Source organism: Ascaphus truei, unplaced genomic scaffold, assembly GCF_040206685.1.
Source record: "Ascaphus truei isolate aAscTru1 unplaced genomic scaffold, aAscTru1.hap1 HAP1_SCAFFOLD_1653, whole genome shotgun sequence".
NCBI classification, from domain to species: Eukaryota; Metazoa; Chordata; class Amphibia; order Anura; family Ascaphidae; genus Ascaphus; species Ascaphus truei.
Window position 1 is genome coordinate 11,177 of NW_027454545.1, and position 13,037 is coordinate 24,213.

A 13,037-nucleotide genomic window follows, 5' to 3' on the forward strand; every position below is an offset into this window, starting at 1 on the left:
GGTGTGTTAGTGCAGCACTTTACAGGGAGGGAACAGAGGTTGTGGATGACAGATGCTGGGGATAGGCCATGAGTACGGGCCAGAGTAAGGTGGAGACTTTCTGTACTCTGCATACAGGACACTGCATGCATGACAGTGTCTGTGTGTGTGTGTGTGTGTGTGTATTCCAAGTGTCAGTGTGCATAAGTAAGTGTGCTCTGTAAGTATGCCTGTGTGGCAGGTATAGGGGGGTGGTTCAGCTGGAGGAACTTATCCAGGCACAAAAGCACATAGATGCCCCAGATTATACCACCCCAAATGCTGATAATATCCTGCTGCACTTTACAGAAGATGATGCAGATGTCAGTGGGTGGTGGGTTCATTAAATCCATCCATCATATCATAGCCACACTGTGCATATGATGTACTGAATCAATCACAGGAAGACATCTCCATGGTAGGGGTAGAAGTTAACAGAATATGTCCAGCACTGTGGTGTGTAGCCCATAAATAATAATTGTGCACATTACAGAACATACTTGCAACTGCAAGATCATTTTGCTGCTTGTAGTGTTTGCTCTTGTCCTGTGCAGTGTTGTCGTAGATCCGTCTCTTCAGTGTTCACTGCAATAAAAGTAAGACATTGCATTAATATTACAGAAGTTTGGGAGCTGAAATCCCACTATGCTGCAGACATTTTCCCTTTGCATAAGATTCTTGTGATTATATCTCAATGATGATCAATAACAACTACATCATAACACAGCCGCTCAATACAAAATATGTATTTGCTATCAATGGTCATGGAGGCCAAACGTCACACAATGTACAGATATACTGCTGCGGCCGAGTTTATTCGAGCATTTGCCCGTTCTTGGCCGCAGCAGTAACCTGGCGCGCGCCGGAGGGTGCCGGGCGCACGCCGAAGCAGCGGAGGAGCGCCCTCCGATCGGGGCTTTCTCCCTTCCGCTGCCGGGTCCGTCGGGGTCCCCCGGAACCCCCTGCCGCTGTCCCCCACATCGCGGGACACCAGTGCTCCCTCGGGGAGCCCTGGACGCGCGTGCAGGGGGCGCAGGCACCCGATGACGCGTGACCGTGCATCGGTGATGCGCGGCACGCTGAGGGAGTGCGGCTAGCACGCCGGGGCACCCCCCGGCTTGCGGTGCTAGCCGTGCTTCAATAAAACGTGTCGGTAGTGTAGCAAGGATTATTTCTTCCTCTGGTGCATTATGATGGGATGTGTTGTAAGATTCTGCATTATTAGCATCACTGAATCTTTTGGAAACTGAGTAATATTCTATGTTTTAATGCAATATTATGGATGATCAGCCGGTAAAATAAAGCTTACTGTATCTGTAGCCATGCTCTACCCATGATGTGCTGAATCAATGACTGCAGAGTGATTCAGAGTGGTAAACATGACTGGAACTCATCTCTGAATAGAGGACAGAACAGCAGTGCAGAGTAGGAGGTGAATGTATCTCAAATGGAAGACTTAGTAGCTGTGTGGGGAGTAGACAGTACAGACTGATCAAATAAATAGTTAAAGGAGTATCTTCAACATTACTTGGCTTTGTTATCAACATTGAAGTTTCTCTTGTTTTTTCTGTTCTTTAAATCACTACTACTGATGCCATGTGTAACCTGTACTGAGAGATATACTCTACTGGCCTAGATGAAACCATATGATGCAAACAGGATTCATCCCACTCCAGATTCATATGATTGCACCACTTCAACCTTTAATAAAACACATAGAACTACAGCAGTGCGCTACTGCACATGTTCTTGTTATGAATGGTAGTAGATGTGGTCCTTGGGTCAATACTTCATACAGCAGCCACACTCTACTCATGATGTATTGAATCAACAAAAACCTGCATGGTACAGATCACAGGAAGGGTAGAGTAGAGGGGAATATGTCCAATGCGAAACCCTTAGCAGCTGGATTGTGTGGAGTCAACAAAACGACAAATACTAAATGAGAAATATACACATTGCTTATCTGTCTCTGTGTAGTCATTTTCCTCCTCTTCAACTGTCTTTCAAAATTTCTCTTCTGACAGAAAAGAAACACATGGCTTCAATATTCACTGTTCTTCCCTCCTGAAATAAAAGTTAAGCATTGCATGGTTATGATCATACATACAATGAACCTTGCGCCAAACCATGTGATCCAAAGTAAATCCACCTCCCTCCCATAGCTGTGTTCCTTCTAGAGCTTCTACCACACAAGTCATTAATGTTCGTGACACTGTACTGCAGTCACAGTCTGCACACAAAGTACTGAATCAATTACATCACACTGAAAAGGCAGTCTACACGATGCAATAGTTAACCATAATAACTCTGTCATGCAAATGACAGGAAAACCTATATGTATATCATTAGGGGAGAGGGGAAAAATAATTAAAAAATAAGTGCGACAAATAAAAACAGATTATAGGAAAGTAAATCCTTGCCCTGGGAACTTTACAATCTAATAGAAATGTTAGAAGACTTAAAGAGAGGCAGCAGTTGGGGGAAGAAGTGCAGTAGATGACAATGCTTGTCCTTAATGGTGGGTACAATTAGTAGAAAGCACATCTTGGGAACAATAGTTGTTAGCAGTGACTGTGGGTGTGGGTGTGGGACAGTAGCCACGAGTCAAAGTTTTTTAAATGCTTGATTTAAGTCGTGAATTTTAAGATTGGTCTTACATGTGGGTGGAAGAGGTTATGTTGGCATATACTGAGTGTGAGGAAGTTTCACATGTACGGTGCAGTGATGGAAAATGGTTTCAGGCAAGTGAGAGAACAGTAGAGGTGAAAGAAGTTTACAGGAGACAGTTATGGTTATAGTGCAAGAGACAAGCAAGGGCATAACGAGAGATCAAAGATGATATGCAAGAAGGAGCAGATTAATGGAGAGCCTTAACAAAAAGGTAAGGAGGAGAACTTTGTAGGTGATACAAAAACTTGATGGGATGCCAGGACAGGGATTTAAGGAGATGAGCAGAGACTGTTGTGGGAGAAAGTGAGATAATTCAAGCAGCAGAGTTTTGCATAGGAGAAAGTTGTGAAGCATGGAGGCCTGTTAGTAGTATGTTAAAATAACCTATAGGATAACAGTATACATTGGAGTTTTAGCAGTAGGTTGAGAGGGGAAAGGGAAGATCTTGGCAATATTACAGAGAAAGAGGCAACACATTTTACCCATAGCCGTGCATGTGAATGGAGATGGAATTGAAGAGCCAAATGTTACTCCTATGCAACATGTTTGATGACAAGATAGATGGTAGTACTGTTTACTGTGATGGAGAAAGGGGATAATATGAGCCCAGTGTTAGACATTAAGTTTAAGGCAGTGGAGTGCCATCCATGAGCATATAGCCAGGAGACAACCCAAGAGTAGGGACTGGATTGCAGGAGTGAGAACAGGGGTGGATAGATTTGTGTGTGTATCATCCGCATAGAGATTATATCTAAGGCCAAAAGCATTGATGAAGTCACCAAATGATAGTATGTAGAGAGAAAGAGAGATCTCAGAACAGAGCCCTGATGTATACCCACAGACAGATCAATAGAAGACGAAGACATGTTAGCAACAGAGATGGAGAATGTGTGACAGGAAAGTTATGATGAAAACCAGGATAGAACTTTGTTACTGATACCAAGAGAGAGTTTAGAATATGAAGGAGGAGAGTGATTGAGAGCATCAAACGCAGCCGATAGATCAAGTAGGATTAGTAGGGAAAAACCTTGGGAATTAGCTTTAAGCACAGTCTGTAGAACGTGCTGTACGAAAGGCAGGTTGTAAAGGATCCAGGAGGGCATGTGATTTAAGAATGTTGACACTAGCAATTAGAAGGCAAACAGCATGAGGGATACAGAGCGGTAGTTAGTAAGGCACATAGGGTGTAGTTTGTTTCTGACAAAAGGGTGACCGCTACAGGCTTAAAGTAAGAGGGCAAAAATCCAGAGAATAGGGAGAAATTGAAGATGTGGGTGAGAGTGGGGACTAAGAGATGCAGTAAGGTGTGAGGGGATACGATCTAGAGGGCATGTGGTAGAGGGAGAATAGAAGATGATTAGCTTCCAGCTCTGTAAGAGAAGAAAAGGAGTCAAGTGCAGAAGGAGATTTGGGTAGAAGGAGAGAAGGGGGAAGGGACAGAAGGAATCTCCTTTTGGGTGGCATCCACCTTGCCTCTGAAGTAGTCAAATGCTTGAGGAGAAGTGAAGGAAGGATGGCAAGTGGGAGGAGAAGGTCAGTGGAGGGAGTCAAATACAGAGAAAAAAAACAGCGTAAATTAAATTTGAGTGTTGATGAGTGTGGAAAAAAGTAGTGTATTTAGCCCTAGAGAGCAGCTTTATACAGGACAGGAGACATTTTTACTGTAGAAAAATCAAACAAAGTGTGAGATTTCCTCCGTAGGTATTAAGAACAGCGAGTGGAAGTGTGATGAGTGTGTTTGGGAATTTAGCCAAAGGTGTGGGTTAGAGGGATGAGTGTGTCAGAGCCTATAGGGGGCATATAGATAGGAGGATAGCATTGTAAGAGTTAATAAGATTGTTAGTTTAAGCAGAAAGAAAGAGAGAGAAGAGAGAAGAGAGGTTAGAGTAGATGTCAGAGGAGAGTTTAATTAAGCAGAGGCAAATCAGTGGGACAGGTAAGATGCGGTGAGGGGAATGACTGATTGTGACTGATGAGAGCAGAAGAGGTTATGTACAACTAGAGCCTTGTTAGTAAGAGTGGACATTCCAGAGGGCACAGGAGAAGGGAAGAGAAAAGTAAGGAAAGGAATGTGGATTACATTAGATAGGTTAACACTCTTAGTAGGGAGGCCTGATGTGTATATGAGCCGGTCCAAGATTATAAGAGATATCCCCCAACATCAGCGAGCATAGAAGGAGACACAGAGATAGGTGTAGAGAGAGACAGAGATAGGGATATGTAGAGAGAGAAGGGCGTCAAGAGAATGAGACAGATAGGCGTAGAGAGAGGAGACATAGAGAGAGGGGGCTTTGAGAGGGGGGCGTAGAGAATGAGGGAAGGTGGAAGAGAATAGGATGTGCAGGAGTGCATTTCATTGAGCAGTGCAGAAATAGCTGCAATAGAGGTCTGTACAAATGGTGCTTTGTGTAGACACATGCAAAGGTAGGGGAAGGAAAGTGTATAGAACATGTGGATAAAAGCAGGAGTGTGGAAGTTAGAGAAATTAGAAAAGTTTTACAGAGGAGTGAGGAAACAGTAAACAGAAAGAACAAGAGAGAGGTTACATTGGGATGACGTGCTGTGGTAGAGAGAAATGCTAGGAGAGAGCCTCCAGATATTAGAGGACATGAATTGAGAGAGCAAATGTATAAATCAAAACCGGAGGGGGAGGTATAGCACGAAAGCTTGCACAGCAGTTGATGAAGATTATAGTCTTAAAGTTGCGTGTACCTGTCAGGGCACTCAAGAAGGTCAATGCTCACAAGTGCAGAGTTCATGAAGAAATGCTGAATCCAGTTCCCCTCCAATTTAATTTTAATATAACTTTTTCATTCTTCATTACTGCAAAAAGCAAACAAAACAAAACCACATTGCATTAATATTTTCAAAATGGATTGAATGACATATTCAACAGTAACTGTGTGATGCCAATATTGCCTTCTCACTCGTAGGCCAGTACGGTCAGGTACCCAGTACTGATAAAACAATAAGTGCCCGTACTAAGTACCAATATGAATTATAAGGAAATGTAAAATCTCCAGGTCTCTCTCCATCTCTGCAACAGATATATGGATAAGCCCATATTAAGGCATCACGTGACCGGAGCCGTCACTGACTGGGTATACGCAAAGATGCAGGGAGATGCAAAGAAAGGGAGGGAGACAGGGAGAAGATGGGAAACGGAGGGAGGCACTGATGGCAGGCCTCTCTCTTTCACTGGTGCATGCAAGGAGCTGGTCCCAACATCCACAAAGTGTGTGTGTATTATTGGTTGTGTTTTATGGCGGTAGGAGGATAGTGTGTATATTGTGTGTGTGTGTGGGAGTATTATATTGTGTGTAGGGTATTATAGTGTGTATATTATGTTGAGGTGCAGAGGAGAGTGTTAGATTGGGTATCTTGTGTTAGGGGGTATTGTGTATATTGTGTTTAAGACTATAATATTATTGGGGAGATTATTATTGAGGAGGTATTAAAGTGTGTATTGTGGGGAGTATTAGTGTATGTATTATTTGTGGGTGACAGATGCTGTGGGTAGGCCAAGAGTACGGGCCAGACTAAGGTGGAGACTTTCTGTACTCTGCATACAGGACTCTACATGCACTGCAGAGGTGAAATTCCCCCAACTCCAATTTGCTACACTCTCCAAGAGAGAATATTGTGATCAGAGGTGGAAGATGAGCAGGGTCACTGCCCAGGGAGTAGCCTGTCAGGGGGCATGGAAATCTCTTTTGGTGCGTATGTTGCCACGTGGCATTGATTGACCGGTCAATTAGCACTGCTTCCTATCACAGTGACATGATCCGGTGCTGTGATCGGTTGCAGCGCTGACCAAGGTGTGTTAGTGCAGCAATTTACAGGGAGGGAACAGAGGTTGTGGGTGACAGATGCTGGGGGTAGGCCAAGAGTACGGGCCAGAGCAAGGTGGAGATATTCTGTACTCTGCATGCCCATCCTGCATGCCCAGGACTCTGCATGCATGCCAGTGGCTGTGGGGTGTGTGTGTGTAGGTATGCCAAGTGTCAGTGTGCATAAGTAAGTGTGCTGTGTGTGTAAGTAAGTTTGCCTGTGTGGCAGGAGGTGTAGGGGGGTGGGGGGCGGGGGGCGGTTCAGCTGGAGGACTTTACCCAGCACAAAAGCACATAGATGCCTCTGATTATATCACCCCAAATGCTGATAATATCCTGCTGTAGATGCACTTTACAGAAGATGATACAGATGTCATCAGTGTTTGGTGGGTTCATTAAATCAATCCATCATATAATAGCCACACTGTGCATATGATGTACTGAATCAGTAACACCAATCACAGGAAGACATCTCCATGGTAGGGGTAGTGTTGAAGTTAACAAAATATGTCCAGCACTGTGGTGTGGAGCCCATACATAATAATTGTGCACATTACCAGAACAACATATTGTCAACTGCATGATCATTTTGCTGCTTGTAGTGTATACTCTTGTCCTGTGCAGTGTTGTAGTAGATCCGTCTCTTCGGTGTTCACTGCAATAAAAGTAAGACATTGCATTAATATTACAGAAGTTTGGGGGCTGAAATCCCACTATGCTAATGACAGTTTCCCTTTGCATAAGATTCTTGTGATTATATCTCAATGATGATCAATAACAACTACATCATAACACAGCTGCTCTATACAGAATATGTATTTGCCATCAATGGTCATGGAGGCAATATGTCACACAATGTACATATATAGCAAGGATTATTTCTTCCTCTGGTGTATTATGATGGGAGGGTGAGATTCTGCATTATCAGCATCAGTAAATCTGTAGGAAACTGAGTGATATTCTATTTTTTAATGCAATATTAGGGTAAAATAAAGCTTGCTGTATCTATAGCCATGCTCTACCCATGATGTGCTGAATCAATGACTGCAGAGCGATTTAGAGTGGTAAACATGACTTGAACTCATCTCTGAATAGAGGGTAGCACAGTAGTGCAGAGTAGAAGGTGAATGTATCTCAAATGGAAACCCTTAGCAGCTGTGTGGGGAGTAGACAGTACAGACTGACCAAGTAAATAGTAAAAAGTAGTAACTTCAACATTACTTGGTTTTGTTCTCCACTCCTGTTTTTCTGTTCTTTAAATCACTAATACTGATGCCATATGTAACCTGTACTGAGAGTTATATACTCTACTGGCCTAGATCAAATTAAATGATGCAAACAGGATCCCTCCCACTCAAGATTCATATGATTGCACCACCTCAACCTTTCATAGCAATAACATAGAACTGCAGCAGTGCGCTACTGCACATGTTCTTGTTATGAATGGTAGTAGATGTGGTCCTTGGGTCAGTACTTCATACTGTAGCCACACTCTATTCATGATGTATTGAATCAACAAAAATCTGCATGGTACAGATCACAGGAAGGGGTGGAGTAGAGGTGAATATGTCCAATGCGAAACCCTTAGCAGCCGGATTTTTTGGAGTCAATAAAACGACAAATACTAAATGAGAAATATACACATTGCTTATCTGTCTCTGTGTAGTCATTTTCCTCCTCTTCAACTGTCCTTCAATTTTCTATTTTGCAAGAAAATGAACACATGGCTTCAATATTCACTTCTGTTCTGCAGTCTTTCCTCTTGAAATAAAAAAGTTAAGCATTGCATTATTATTATTATAATTATTATTGACGATACATACAATGAACCTTGCTCCAAACCATGTGATACAAAGCAAATCCACCTCCCTCCCACAGCTGTGCTCCTTCTAGAGCTTCTACCACACAAGTTATTCATGTCAGTGAAACTGTACTGCAGTCCCGGTCTGCACACAATCTACTGAATCAATGACATCACACTGTGTCACACAATGTCATGCTAACGACAGGAAACAATCTTTGTATATATCTTTGTATATATAATAATAATAATAATAATAAAAAAAATAAGACAGGACAGACACTCCTACATTGCAATCAATAGAAAATAACTGGGACAGGCACTTCAAGGATGCATACGGTCCCGGATAAACTGTAGCTACCTATACACGTGTGCCTTGTCTCTAGACTCTGCAAATATCTCTATTTATATACCACCCATTGTGTACTCAGCGCTTTACAAGAGAGACCAAAAAGTACAGGAAATTATTATACAATAAGTTCAACAAACAAAAACAGACAATAGGAAAGTAAATCCCTGTCCTGGGTAGTTTACAATCTAAGAGAAATGTAAGGAGACTTACAGAGAGACAACAGGTGGGGGAACAAGTGCAGTAGATGACAATGCTTGTCCTTAATGGTGGGTACTTGTAGTATAAAGCACTTCTTGGGAACAATAGTTAGTGACTGAATGAGTGACAGTAGCAACGAGTAAAAGCTATTGAAATGCTTCATTTAAGTTGTGAATTTTAAGGTTGATCTTAAATGTGGGTGGAAGAGGGTATGTTGGCATATACTGAGTGTGTGTGAGTTTCACAGGTAAATTGATGGGAAAGGGTTTCAGGCAAGAGAGCGAGTGCGCAGTAGAGGTGTAAGAAGTATAATGGAGACAGTTATTAGTAGAGCTTAGGAGACGAGGAAGGGCATAACGAGACCAAAGATGATATGTAGGAAGGAGCAGATGAATAGAGAATAGTGTTGGACTGGGTCCTCAACTATAAAAAAATGGGTAACGGGTACCCGGCCAAAATGAAAGGTTCTACCCGGTCGGGTACACGGTTTGGCACTTACCTTCCGGGTGGCGGTGACATCTAGGATCAGCAGCAGTCCTGTGACGGTGGCAGCATCTGTGGTGTCTTCAGCCGGCGGGGGAGCTGCAGGCTCACAGACACAGCTTACCTGCTTCGGTGCTGTGGAAGTGATTCCTGCAGCTCCCCCCGCCAGGTGAAGACACCTCTGATGCTGCCAACATCAGAGGACTGCTGCTGCTGATCCTAGATGTCTTAGGAAAGGTAAGTATAAAAGATTATTTCCAGCTGCCCTGACATTACCCGACGCCGGGTATTACCCGGCCAAGTCCGCTTCTCAGTGGCCGGTTTCGAGTAATGTCCGGGTAGCTGGAAATGTGTCGGGTAACGCCGGGTACTCGGTACACCACTAATAGAGAACCTTAACAAAAAGGTAAGGAGGAGAACTTTGTAGGTGATCTGAAACTTGATGGGAAGCAAGGAGAGGGATTTAAGGAGGAGGAGGAGATGAGCAGATACTGTTGTGGGAGAAAGGGAAATTATTCAAGCAGCAGAGTTTTGGATAGATTGCAAATGAGAAAGTTGTGAAGCAGGGAGCCCTGTTAGCAGTATGTTAACCCATACGATAAGGGCATGCATTGGCGTTTTAGCAGTAGATTGACAGAGAAAAGGGCAAATCTTGGAAATATTACAGAGAAGAATCGACAAACTTTAGCCAGTGTCGTGAATGAAGATGGAAAGGGAAGAGTCAAATGTTACTCCTAGGCAATGTGCTTTCATGACAGGATGATGGTAGTACTGTTTACTGCGATGGAGAAAGGTGATATTAGGCCAGATTTAGGGGGAAATATGAGGAGCTCAGTTTTAGACATTAGGTTTAAGGCAGAAGAGTGTCATCCATGGAGGATATAGCCAGGAGGCCACCCGAAACTAGGAACTAAATTGCAGGAGTGACGGTAGGGTGGATAGGTGTGTATCATCTGCATAGAGATGATATCAAGGGCCAAAATAGTTGATAAGGTCAACTAGTGATAGTATGTAGTGAGAGAGGTCCCAGAACAGAGTCCTGAGGTATACCAACAGACAAAACAACAGGAGACAAAGACACGTTAGCAACAGAGATGGAGAATGTGTGATGGAGAAGTATGATGAAAACCAGGATATAAGTTTGCTGCGGATACGAAGAAAGAGTTTAGAATATGAATGAGAAGAGTGATTGACAGTATCAAAAGCAGAAGAGAGATCAAGCAGGATTAGTAAGTAAAATGGACCTTGGGAATTTTCTTTATGTACATAATTGGTTACATTGGGAAAGGCAGATTGTGAAGGGCCCAGAGGAGCATGTGATTTAAGAATGTTGATCAAACGGGAGATCACAAGACGTTCTAGCAATTAGGAGGCAAATGGTAGGACGGATACAGGGCGATAGTTAGAAATTCACACAAGGTCAAGGTTATTTTTGAGAATAGGGGTGACCACTGCATGCTTAAAAGGAAGAGTTGAAAGAGCCAAAGGATATGGAGGAATTGAAGATGTGGGTGAGAGTGAGAATATAGGATTGAGAGGGCATGTGGTAGAGGGAGAAGAGAAGATCAGGTTCCAGCTTTGTGACAGGAGAAAAGGAGTCAAGAGTGCAATGAGATCTAGATAGAAAAAGAGAGAGGGGGAAGGGAGAGAACGAATCTACTTGTGGATGGCATCCACCTTGCCTCAAGTGAGCAAAGGCTTGAGGAGAAATAAAGGATGGATGTTAAGTGGGAGGAGAAAGTCAGTGGTGGGACTCAAATACATAGAAGACAGTGTGAATGAAATTGGAGTGTTGATGAGTGAGGAAAAAGTAGTGTTTGACCTTAAAAAAAGGAGCAGAGTTTTACAGAACAGGACAAAGGTTTAGTGTAGAAAATCAGACTGTGAGATTTCCTCCATAGGTGTTAAGAGCAGCAGTGTGATGTGATGAAGTGTGATGAGAGCGTGCTTGTGAATTAAACCAATGCATGGGTTAGGCTGCGTCTATAGTAAGCACGCAACAGAAGGCAAAGTTAGCGCATGCCTGTCGCTCCAGCAATCCCCGCACTGAGGTCCGAGGCGACGGGGAAGCCCTGCATCGCTCGCACGCACTGTGGACGACCAAGCGTGTGCCCATGATAATCACGGCCTTAGAGGGATGAGTGTGTCAGAGCCTAGAAGGGGCATATAGATGATGGAGGAGGAGGGAGGAGGAGATGATAGCATTGTAAGAGTTAACAAGATAGTTAGTTTAAGCAGAAAGTGAGGAGAGGTTAGAGATAAGGGTAGATGTCAGAGGAGAGAGTTCAATTAAGCTGAGGTATCGAGTAGGACAGGGGTGAGGGGAATGAGAAGTGGTGGATGATGAGAGCAGAAGAGGTCATGTACAAATAGACCATGTTAGTCGTAGAGCAGACATTCCAGAGGGCACGTGAGAAGGGAAGAGTAAAGTGAGACAAGGAATGTGGATTACATTAGATGGGTTAATACGCTTAGCAGGGAGGTGGAGAGAGAGGCAAGAGGCAGAGGGTGGTGTAGGGGTAGAGGAAGAGATGTTGCATGTACCTTGTCAGAACATTAAAGAACGTCAATTCACACTGGTGCAGAGTTGATGATGAAATGCTGAATCCAGTTCACGTCCAATTCAATTTTAACAGAACTTTTTCATTCTTCATTACTGCAAAAAAAAAAGTAAAAAACAATGCATTACTATTTTCAAAATGGATTGAATTCCCCCACCAATGACTATGTGTTACCAATATATCCCTCTCAGTCCCACTGCAGCACATACTGTACCAGTGTGAAAGTAAGAAGGTACACAGTACCGGTAAAACAATACGTGCCGGTACTATGCACCATATGAATTATAAGGGGATGTAAATCTCCCAGTCTCTCTCCATATCCGCAACAGAGCGGGCTCCGGTCAGTGGCATGGATGCCCATATATGGGTATGCTCATATTTGGGCATCCCATGTCACTGACCGGAGCCGGCTCTGAGTATAGGGATATATGCGGAGACGCAGAGGTGCAAGGAAATGGGAGGAGGCACGGTGAGAAACAGGGAGAGACCACAGGAAGATAGAGGGCAACAACTTCCACAAGGTACTTGTATGGGTATAATTGTTTGTATTTTGTGCAGAGGGGGTAATTTCAGATAAAATACAATTCTCCACCCTCTACGAAACAATTCCACTTTGTTCAGTAAGCCAGAAAGTCTTGGTCCCATGTGGACTGAATTTAATGCAAATAAGGTCCTTAATACACAAGTAAAGAATAAAGTTACTTATTCTCTACTGTAAGAAGTGCCACATTGCCCACTATTTGGGTCCTGTGCCCAGATTGTGACCATGCATGGCAGAGGTGAGATTCCCCCAACTCCAATTTGCTACACTCTCCAAGAGAGATAATTGTGATCAGAGGTGGAACTAGGGGAGGGTGTGAGCAGGGTCACTGCCCAGGGAGTAACCTGACTGGGGGCACGGAAATCTCATTTAGTGCATATGTTGCGGCACTGCATTGATTGACCGGTCAATCTGCACTGCTGCCTGTCACAGTGACATCCTGATCGGGCACTGTGATCAGCTATAGCACTGACCCAGGTGAGATAGTTCAGCACTTTACAAGGAGGGAACAGATGTTGTGGGTGACAGATGCTGGAGGTAGGCCAAGACTGTTGGCCAGAGTAACGTGGAGACTTACTGC

The 13,037-nt window shown here is 43.6% G+C and overlaps 1 long non-coding RNA gene across 1 annotated transcript; it reads right to left on the reverse strand.

Moving 5' to 3' along the window:
• Positions 1 to 200: 200 nt before the first annotated feature.
• On the reverse strand, positions 201 to 7,202 carry LOC142476714 (uncharacterized). The gene is made up of 4 exons (XR_012791931.1): positions 7,079 to 7,202; positions 5,404 to 5,514; positions 1,976 to 2,085; positions 201 to 603 (listed from the first exon to the last, which is right to left on the reverse strand). It is a non-coding gene; the product is annotated as an uncharacterized LOC142476714 (long non-coding RNA).
• Between the last annotated feature and the right edge of the window lie 5,835 nt (positions 7,203 to 13,037).